Raw genomic sequence first — 9,207 nt, 5'->3', positions numbered from 1 at the left:
TAAAGAAACTTTAGTAAAGCTCAAAACACCCATTGTACCTCACACAATAATAGTGTGAGAGTTAAACACCTCACTCTCATCAATGGAGAGATGCTGGAAACAGAAACTAAACAGAGACACATGGAAACTACCAGAAGTTATGAAACAAATGGATTTAACAAATATCTACAGAACATTTTATTCTAAAACAAAAGGATATACCTTCTTCTCAGCACCTTATGGTACATTTTCCAAAATTGACCATATAATTTTTCACAAAATGAACTCAACAGATACAAAAATATTAATATTGTTCCATGCATCCTATCAGATTACCACGGACTAAGGCTGATCTTCAATAATAACATAAATAATAGAAAGCCAACATTCACTTAGAAGCTAAACAACACTCTGCTCAATGATAGCTTGGTCAAGGAAGAAATAAAGAAAGAAATTATAGATTTGTAAAAATTTAAAGAAAAAGAAGCCACAGCATACCAAAAATTATGGGACAGAATGAAAGCAGTCCTAAGAGGAAAACTCATAGCTCTGAGTACTTCAAAAAAGAATCTAAAGAGAACATACACTAGCAGCTTGACAACACACCTAAAAGCTCTAGAACAAAAGGAAGCAAATATACAGAAGAGGAATAAACAGCAGGAAATAAATCAAAATCAGGGCTGAAATCAACCAAGTGGAAAAGACCTATTCAGTGAATCAACCAAACCAGGAACTGGTTCTTTGAAAAAATTTACAAGATAGATAAACCCTTAGCCGGACTAACTAGAGGACACAGGGACAGATTCCTAATTAACAAGATGAGAAATAAAAAGGTATACAAAACAGCAGAACAGGAGGAAATCCAAAACATCATCAGATACTAATACAAAGGGGTATACACAAGAAAACTAGAAAACCTGGATGAAATGAACAAATTCCTAGACAGAGACCAGATTAAATTAAACTAATCACATTTAAAAATTAAGTACCAAAATTCAATCAGGATCAGATTAATCATCAACGTAATCCACTATATAAAAAACTCAAAGACAAAAACCACATGATCATCTCATTAGATGCTGAGAAAGCATTTGACAAAATCCAACACCCACTTATGATAAAAGTCTCAGGAATTCAAGGCTCTTACCTAAACATAATAAAAGCAATATACTACAAACCAGTAGCCAACATCAAAGTAAATGGAGAGAAACTTGAAGCAATCCTACTAAAATCAGGGACTAGACAAGGCTGCCCAATTCAATATAGTACTTGAAGTCCTAGCCAGAGCAATTTGACAACAAAAGGAGATCAAGAGGATACAAGTTGAAAAGGAAGAAGTCAAAATATCACTATTTGCAGATGATATGATAGTATATATAAGTGACCCTAAAAACTCTACCAGGGAACTCCTAAACCTGATAAACAGCCTCAGTGCAGTAGCTGCATATAAAATTAACTCAAACAGATCAGTGGCCTTTCTCTACACAATGGATTAACAGTCTGAGGAAGAAATTAGGGAAACAACACCCTTCACAATAATCACAAATAATATAAAATACCTTGGTGTGACTGTAACTAAGGAAGTGAAAGGTCTATATGATAAGAACTTCAAGTCTCTGAAGAAAGAAATCAAAGAAGATCTCAGAATGTGGAAAGATCTCCCATGCTCATGGATTGGCAGGATTAACATAGTCAAAATGGATATCTTGCCAAAAGCAATCTACAGATTCAATGCAATCCTCATCAAAATTCCAATTCAATTCTTTACCAAGTTAGAAAGTGCAATTGTCAAATTCATCTGGAATAAGAAAAAACCTAGAATAGCATAAACTATTCTTAACAATAACAGAACTTCTGGTGAAGCATCATGCCTGATCTCAAGTTGTACTACAGAGTGATTGTGGTAAAAACTGCATGGTACTGGTACAATGACAGACAGGTAGATCAATGGAATAGAATTGAAGACCCAGAAATGAACCCACCCACCTATGGTCACTTGATCATTGCCAAGGGAGCATCCAGTGGAAAAAAGACAGCATTTTCAATAAATGGTGTTGGCACAACTGGTGGTTATCATTTAGATTATTGCAAATTGATCCATTCATATCTCCTTGTACAAAGCTTACGTCTAAGTGGATCAAGGAACTCCACATAAAACCAGAGACAGTGAAATTTATAGAGGAGAAAGTGGGGGAAAGCCTTGAAGATATGGGCATAGGGTAAAATTTTCTGAACAGAACAGCAATGGCTTGTGCTGTAAGATCGAGAATTGACAAATGGGACCTCATAAAATTGCAAAGCTTCAGTAAGGCAAAAGACACTGTCAAGAAGACAAAAAGGCCACCAACAGATTGGGAGAGGATCTTTACCAATCCTAAATTAGATAGGGGACTAATATCAAGTATATATAAAGAACTCAAGAAGATGGATTCCAGAAAATCAATAACCCTATTAAAAATGGGGAACAGAACCAAATCAAGAATTCTCAACTGAGGAATACGAAATGGCTGAGAATCACTTGAGAAAATGTTCAACACCCTTAATCATCAGGGAAATGCAAGTCAAACCATCCCTGAGTTTTCACCTCACACCAGTCAGAATGGCTAACTTAAAAAAATTCAGGTGACAGCAGATACTGGCTAGGATGTGGAGAAAGAGGAACACTGCTCCATTGTTGCTGGGATTGCAAGCTGGTACAACCACTCTGGAAATCACTCTGGTGGTTCCTCAGAAAATTGGACATACTACTACCAGAAGATCCAGCAACACCTCTCCTGGGCACATACCCAGAAGATGTTCCAACTTGTAATAAGTACACATGCTCCACTATGTTCATAGCAGCCTTATTTATACTAGCCAGAAGCTGGAAAGAACCCAATGTCCCTCAACAGAGGAATGGATACAGAACATGTGGTTCATTTACACAATCAAGTACTATTCAGCAATTAAAAACAATGAATTTATGAAATTCTTAGGCCAGTGGATGGATCTGGAGGATATCATCCTGAGTGAGATAATCCAATCACAAAAGAACACACATCATATGCACTCACTGATAAGTGGACATTAACCCATCAACTTAGACTATCCAAGATACAATTTGTAAAACACATGAAACTCAAGAAGAAAGACCAAAGTGTGGATACTTCATTCCTCCTTAGAATGGGGAACAAAATACCAATGAAACGAAGTACAGAGACAAGGTTAGGAGCTGAGACAGAAGAAAGGATCATCCAGAGACTTCCCCACCTGGGGATCCATCCCATATACAACCACCAAACCCAGACACTCTTGCATACACCAGCAAGGTTTTGCTGACAGGACCCTGATATAGCTCTCTCTTTGAGGCAATGCCAGTGCCTGGCAAATACAGAAGTGGATGCTCACAATCATCTATTGGATGGAACACAGGGCCCCTAAAGAAGGAGCTAGAGAAAATACCCAAGGACCTAAAGGGGTCAGCAACCCTATAGGCAGATCAACAATATGAACTAACCAGTACCCCCCCCCCCCAAAACTGTCTCTAGTTGCATATGTAGCAGAGGATGGCATAGTCAGCCATCAGTGGGAGGATAGGCCCTTGGTCTTGCTAAGATTATATGCCCCAGTGCAGGGGAATGCCAGGGCCAGGAAATGGGAGTGGGTTGGTTGGGGAGCAGGGTGGAGCAAGGGTATTGGAACTTTTGGGATAACACTTGAAATGTAAATGAAGACTATATCTAATAAAAATGAAATGGAAAAAAATCAGCTGAGGTATAATTTTTTTTTATTTTTGGTTTTTTGAGACAGGGTTTCTCTGTGTAGCCCTGGCTGTCCTGGAACTCACTCTGTAGACCAGGCTGGCCTCAAACTCAGAAGTCTGCCTGTCTTTGCCTCCCAAGTGCTTGGAATTAAAGGTGTGAGCCACCACTGCCTGACTTATAATTCTTACATAAAAATAAGTCAGCATATCTCCCTAATTTGTCAGTGGTCATTATTACTATTGTCCTTCCTTATCCTCTTGGAAGTGTGCTTACTTTATGATATCCTCTATATTCTACACTATTCTCTTTATGTCTCAACTGTATCCTTTGCACAAAGATCACAAGGATCCCAGAGAGTGAAGTCTCAAGGCTCATTTAGAAAGAAAGAAAATGATACCCTAAATCCAAAACTGGTGAGTCTGTCTGGTAGTAATAACAAACCTTAGAGTTTTGGAATGCACCCCATCCTTTACTCTGAATTGAGACAAGTAAGCAAAGCTGTTGGTAGTTTGTTCCTGTACTTCTTCAGAACTGGATTCTTTAGAGCTAGCTTCTTTAAGACGTTTCCCTCCTGACCCCACTTTGCCCAAGGGATGTTTATATAGTTCTAGTATATAAGTCTATAAGTTATATGTGTATTTGTTATGCCAATAATTTTACTGTCTATTAAGGATTAAGGCAAATTTCTGGTTTTCGGCCAGCTTTATACTACTTCTAAGGTCTCTTAGAAATTTTATCAGGTAAAATTTCCCAATGTAAATTATTTTCTGTCCAGGTAATTGACAGGACATGTGAATTAATTTTTCAGGGGAGTGCAATTGTGTGGCCTTGTTCAATAGAAAAAGGCCTTCTCCAGGATCCAGGTTTTGGTAATTGTGGGACAATCAGGATGCTATTATTTGCCAAGGCCAGAGATAACCCAGGTTCGGTTCTCTGCCCAGTCCTTAAAGTACCAGAATTGCAGTCCTTGCATTTATAATCTATTGATTGTGTTGGAGGGGTCTTGCCCTAACATTTTTTTTTATTTTTTCCTAATACTTGACTATCCATGATTTTAGTCACAAAATCTGTGATTTATAAGATACTTTAGGGATTACTAAGAGTAGAACATGCATTGGTTGTACACTGGAAATATCCCCACCCCCCAGAGCTCAAAAGAACAAAATGGAAACACAAGTGCCTGGTTAGAAACTGTGCAGTCAGATCCTTGGCTCAGGAAGTCTGCTTCAGTAGCCTGGAAGATAACTCCATTCCCCTGGTATTTCTTTGGTATAGCCAAGATTACGAATACTTGAGACTACTAATGTTTCTACAGCTCAGAGAGGATCTCAAAAAACTCTGTAGTAATTAAGAATGTCATGGTTGAATCTGACATGATTTGCATACAAACATCCATTGGTTTGGACAGTTAAATGAAAATTCACTGAAATTAAACATATGTATTTCAGAGTACCAAAATTAGTTATTGTTGAGAGAGGCAGAGATAGTGAAGTGTATTTTTTTGTTTTTGTTTGTTGTTGTTGTTGTTGTTATGTTATGTTATGTTTGTTTGATTTGAGGGCATGGAACCAGCAGATTTCAGAAATCAGAATGAGGGAAGGAACTGTGTAGCCATGTTTGATGTGGAGTTGAGTGGGATGAGTCACTCTGGCTTTCCTATTTTGAAATTAAAATAAGTTCTGTATACTAATTGGTGTTTATCATTCACTATGCATGTATCTAAAATGCGGGAGTTAGAAAAGCAATTATGTCTATTTAGAACATGTTTCATCAGTAGTTGTCCATGATAAAAACAGCAATCACAAAGACTGACAAATCACTAGGAAACCAAGTATCTCACGTGACAGAGTTGCTGTGTACTAAGGATTTCAAATTTCAGCCACTTTCATTTCATAGCACAGAAAGCTATACTTGAGGTCTATAAAGATTACATGAGCAATGGAGAAACACAAGAAGAGAGTTCTGGTCTACCTGAAGACAAGCAGGGTGAAGAGAGCAAAGGGGAGCTGGGGATAGGGAGATGAAATCTTCTGTCCAGCTCTGGCCAAATCCATAAGGCTATCTGGAAGAATCCAGCTGTGCCAATGGACTAATGTGAAGCCAGTCAGCCCACCATACAAGCCAAGCCTAAACTGTAGGCATAAATTATGATGACTTTATTTTCCTTCATTGCTAATTAGAAGCAACAATATACAAGGAAACAGAAGTTACTTAATGTGCGATTATTCAGTCAGCAATTTCAAATCATAAATATGGATTGCTCTGAGTTAGCTAGTGTACTCAAGTCATCTGAAATGGAGCACCATATGCAAATGTGATTAACACATCCATACACCAAACTGCTCTGAAATCTTTTTTTTTTTTTAATATAAAATGATTGTTACAGGCAAGTGTAGGTCATTAGTAGTGAAAAGTGAAGGCCTGATCTTGCTTCTGGATTCTGAACTCTTTCACAGACTTAGTTGACAGGATCTATGAGAGTAGTCCCAAAGCCACAGACCAAAGCTAAGTCCATGAATAAATGTCATTCCACAATCACTTAACAAGAGAGGGTAGCACAGGAAGTGTATCCCTTAGCAGACTGGAGGCCATTCTGTGCCAGCTAGGCTGAGGTCATCCTGGCCAACTCTCATTTGTCATTTCTTCAAAACTACATTGTTTGTGTGTTGACCTCCCAAGAAAGCTCACTGACATCCACAAAATTGAAGTATATAAACAGAAACACTGTTCTATGTGGCTTCTTTTTCCTTGTGAGCCTGTTCCTGCATCAGCATTCATTATCTCAGCAAATAACACCAAGGCAGATGTCAGAGTTCAAGCCAGAAGCTGCACTGTAGAAACTTATACACTAGAATTATTTGAAACTTTCTTTTCCTACCTCTCCACTTGAGTAATTCCTGTCATTTCTATCTACAAGCTCCATTTGAGTCCCTTGTTTCCCTGTCTTTGCAGTTACTGTCAGCATCTACTCAATCTAATGTTTACCATTCTTTCAGGCTCTCTTTTTTTATTCCTCTGACTTGATCTCTATATGAAATTCAAAGTGACCTTTAAATATATATGATCTTGGTATGCCATTTTATACATTTTATAATATTTCAGGCCATTTTATTTTCTGCTTAATACTTGTCAGTAGTTTCCTATTGCATTTTGTAGGAAGCATCAAATCCCCCATCACACCCTGTAAATGAGATTCACTGCAGCATGTTCTTCTTATCCCTGCTGCTGCCTCCAGCTTCAGTGGCTTCTGTGGGCTTAAAAATGGTGAAATGTTTTGCTCCTGGGGGAACTTGCAACTTGCTGTCTTTCTTTATAAAAATGTGCCCCCTCCTTTCCCTTCCCTTGCCTTTCCTTTACCCCAGAGCTTACATTTGCATGTCACTCTACAGGCTGTTCCTACAGACCACCTGAATCAGGGTCAGTTCTGGTCCTTTATGTCACCATCACAAGTGACAGCTATTTGTCTTCATTTATTTACTGTTCTTTGGGTCTCATCATGGTGACTGTCTGAGAGAAGTGAAACAGGCTATGTCTGTGGGTCTAAGTTTCATGATAATAAAAAAGGTGTTAGCTTCTCTGTGCTTTCCGTGAGAGTACTTGCTATGAATAAGTTCACAGGACCACAACAGTGTTACCACTGGGATTTGCAGGTCAAGATTTTCATGATGAGACATGTTCAAACCCATGTTTCTCTCCAGAGCTGGTTGTCACTCTCGATGAATGGATAAATTCAGCATCAACCTTAGAGCTGATGTCTGTGGAAATTCATTATCCAATGCACTTTTATTTTTGAACCAGAGCATGTGTGTTTCTACTGGAGCAGCTAGGGAGTTGTAGTCTTTTTCCAAATCTCTCTCACAGGTCAGGTACAGGTATGAGGAAAGCTGACCTCAATCCATGGCTATCCCATAGACCTGTGAACCAGATGAAGCAACAACATAAATGATAAATGGAGGTATTAGATTCTAGTCATTAAGCACACTTGGTTTTCTGAATGAGTGACAGAGTATCAGTGTCAAACTGGAATCTGTTAGTGTTCTAAGCAGCATTATTTAACCCCTGTGCTGCCTGGGGCATCATCCATGGATGAGAATACAAGTAAGGTACTCATTATTTCTTTTTCTTTTTTTATAATTTTTTATTAGCTATTTTCCTCATTTACATTTCCAATGCTATCCCAAAAGTCCCCCATACCAACACCCCACTCCCCTACCCAGCCACTCCCCGTTTTTGGCCCTGGCGTTCCCCTGTACTGGGGCATATAACGTTTGCAAGTTCAATGGGCCTCTCCAGTGATGGCCGACTAGGCAATCTTTTGATACATATGCAGCTAGAATCAAGAGCTCCGGGGTACTGGTTAGTTGATAATGTTGTTCCACCTATAGGGTTGCAGATCCCTTTAGCTCCTTGGGTACTTTCTCTAGCTCCTCCATTGGGGGCCCTGTGATATATCCAATAGCTGACTGTGAGCATCCACTTCTGTGTTTGCTAGGCCATGGCATACTCTCACAAGAGACAGCTATATCTGGGTCTTTAAAGCAAAATCTTGCTAGTGTATGCAATGTTGTCAGTGTTTGGAAGCTGATTATAGGATGGATCCCCGGATATGGCAATCACTAGATGGTCCATCCTTTTGTCACAGCTCCGAATTTTGTCTCTGTAACTCCTTCCATGGGTGTTTTGCTCCCAATTCTAAGAAGGGGCAAAGTGTCCACACTTTGGTCTTCGTTCTTGAATTTCATGCATTTAGCAAATTGTATCTTATATCTTGGGTATCCTAAGTTTCTGGGCTAATATCCACTTATCAGTGAATACATATTGTGTGAGTTCCTTTGTGATTGGGTTACCTCACTCAGGATGATGCCCTCCAGGTCCATCCATTTGCCTAGGAATTTCATAAATTCATTTTTTTAATAGCTGAGTAGTATTCCATTGTGTAAATGTACCACATTTTCTGTATCCATTCCTCTGTTGAGGAGCATCTGGGTTCTTTCCAGCTTCTGGCTATTATAAATAAGGCTGCTATGAACATAGTGGAGCATGTGTCCTTCTTACCAGTTGAGACATCTTCTGGATATATGCCCAGGAGAGGTATTGCGGGATCCTCTGGTAGTACTATGTCTAATTTTCTGAGGAACCGCCAGACTGATTTCCAGAGTTGTTGTACAAGCTTGCAATCCCATCAACAATGGAGGAGTGTTACTCTTTCTCCACATCCTTTGGAGCATCTGCTGTCACCTGAATTTTTGATCTTAGCCATTCTGACTGGTGTGAGGTGGAATCTCAGGGTTGTTTTGATTTGCATTTCCCTGATGTTTAAGGATGTTGAACATTTTTTCAGGTGCTTCTCTGCCATTCGGTATTCCTCAGGTGTGATAGGTAGAGTACCTTCTGTTTCTAATTTGTGGAATAGTTTGTTAAGAACCGGGATTAGATCTTCTTTGAAGGTCTGATAGAACTCTGCACTAAACCCATCTGGTCCTGG

Source organism: Mus musculus, chromosome 9 (genome assembly GCF_000001635.26).
Source record: "Mus musculus strain C57BL/6J chromosome 9, GRCm38.p6 C57BL/6J".
Classification (NCBI taxonomy): domain Eukaryota; kingdom Metazoa; phylum Chordata; class Mammalia; order Rodentia; family Muridae; genus Mus; species Mus musculus.
This window is presented reverse-complemented; position numbering follows the sequence as displayed.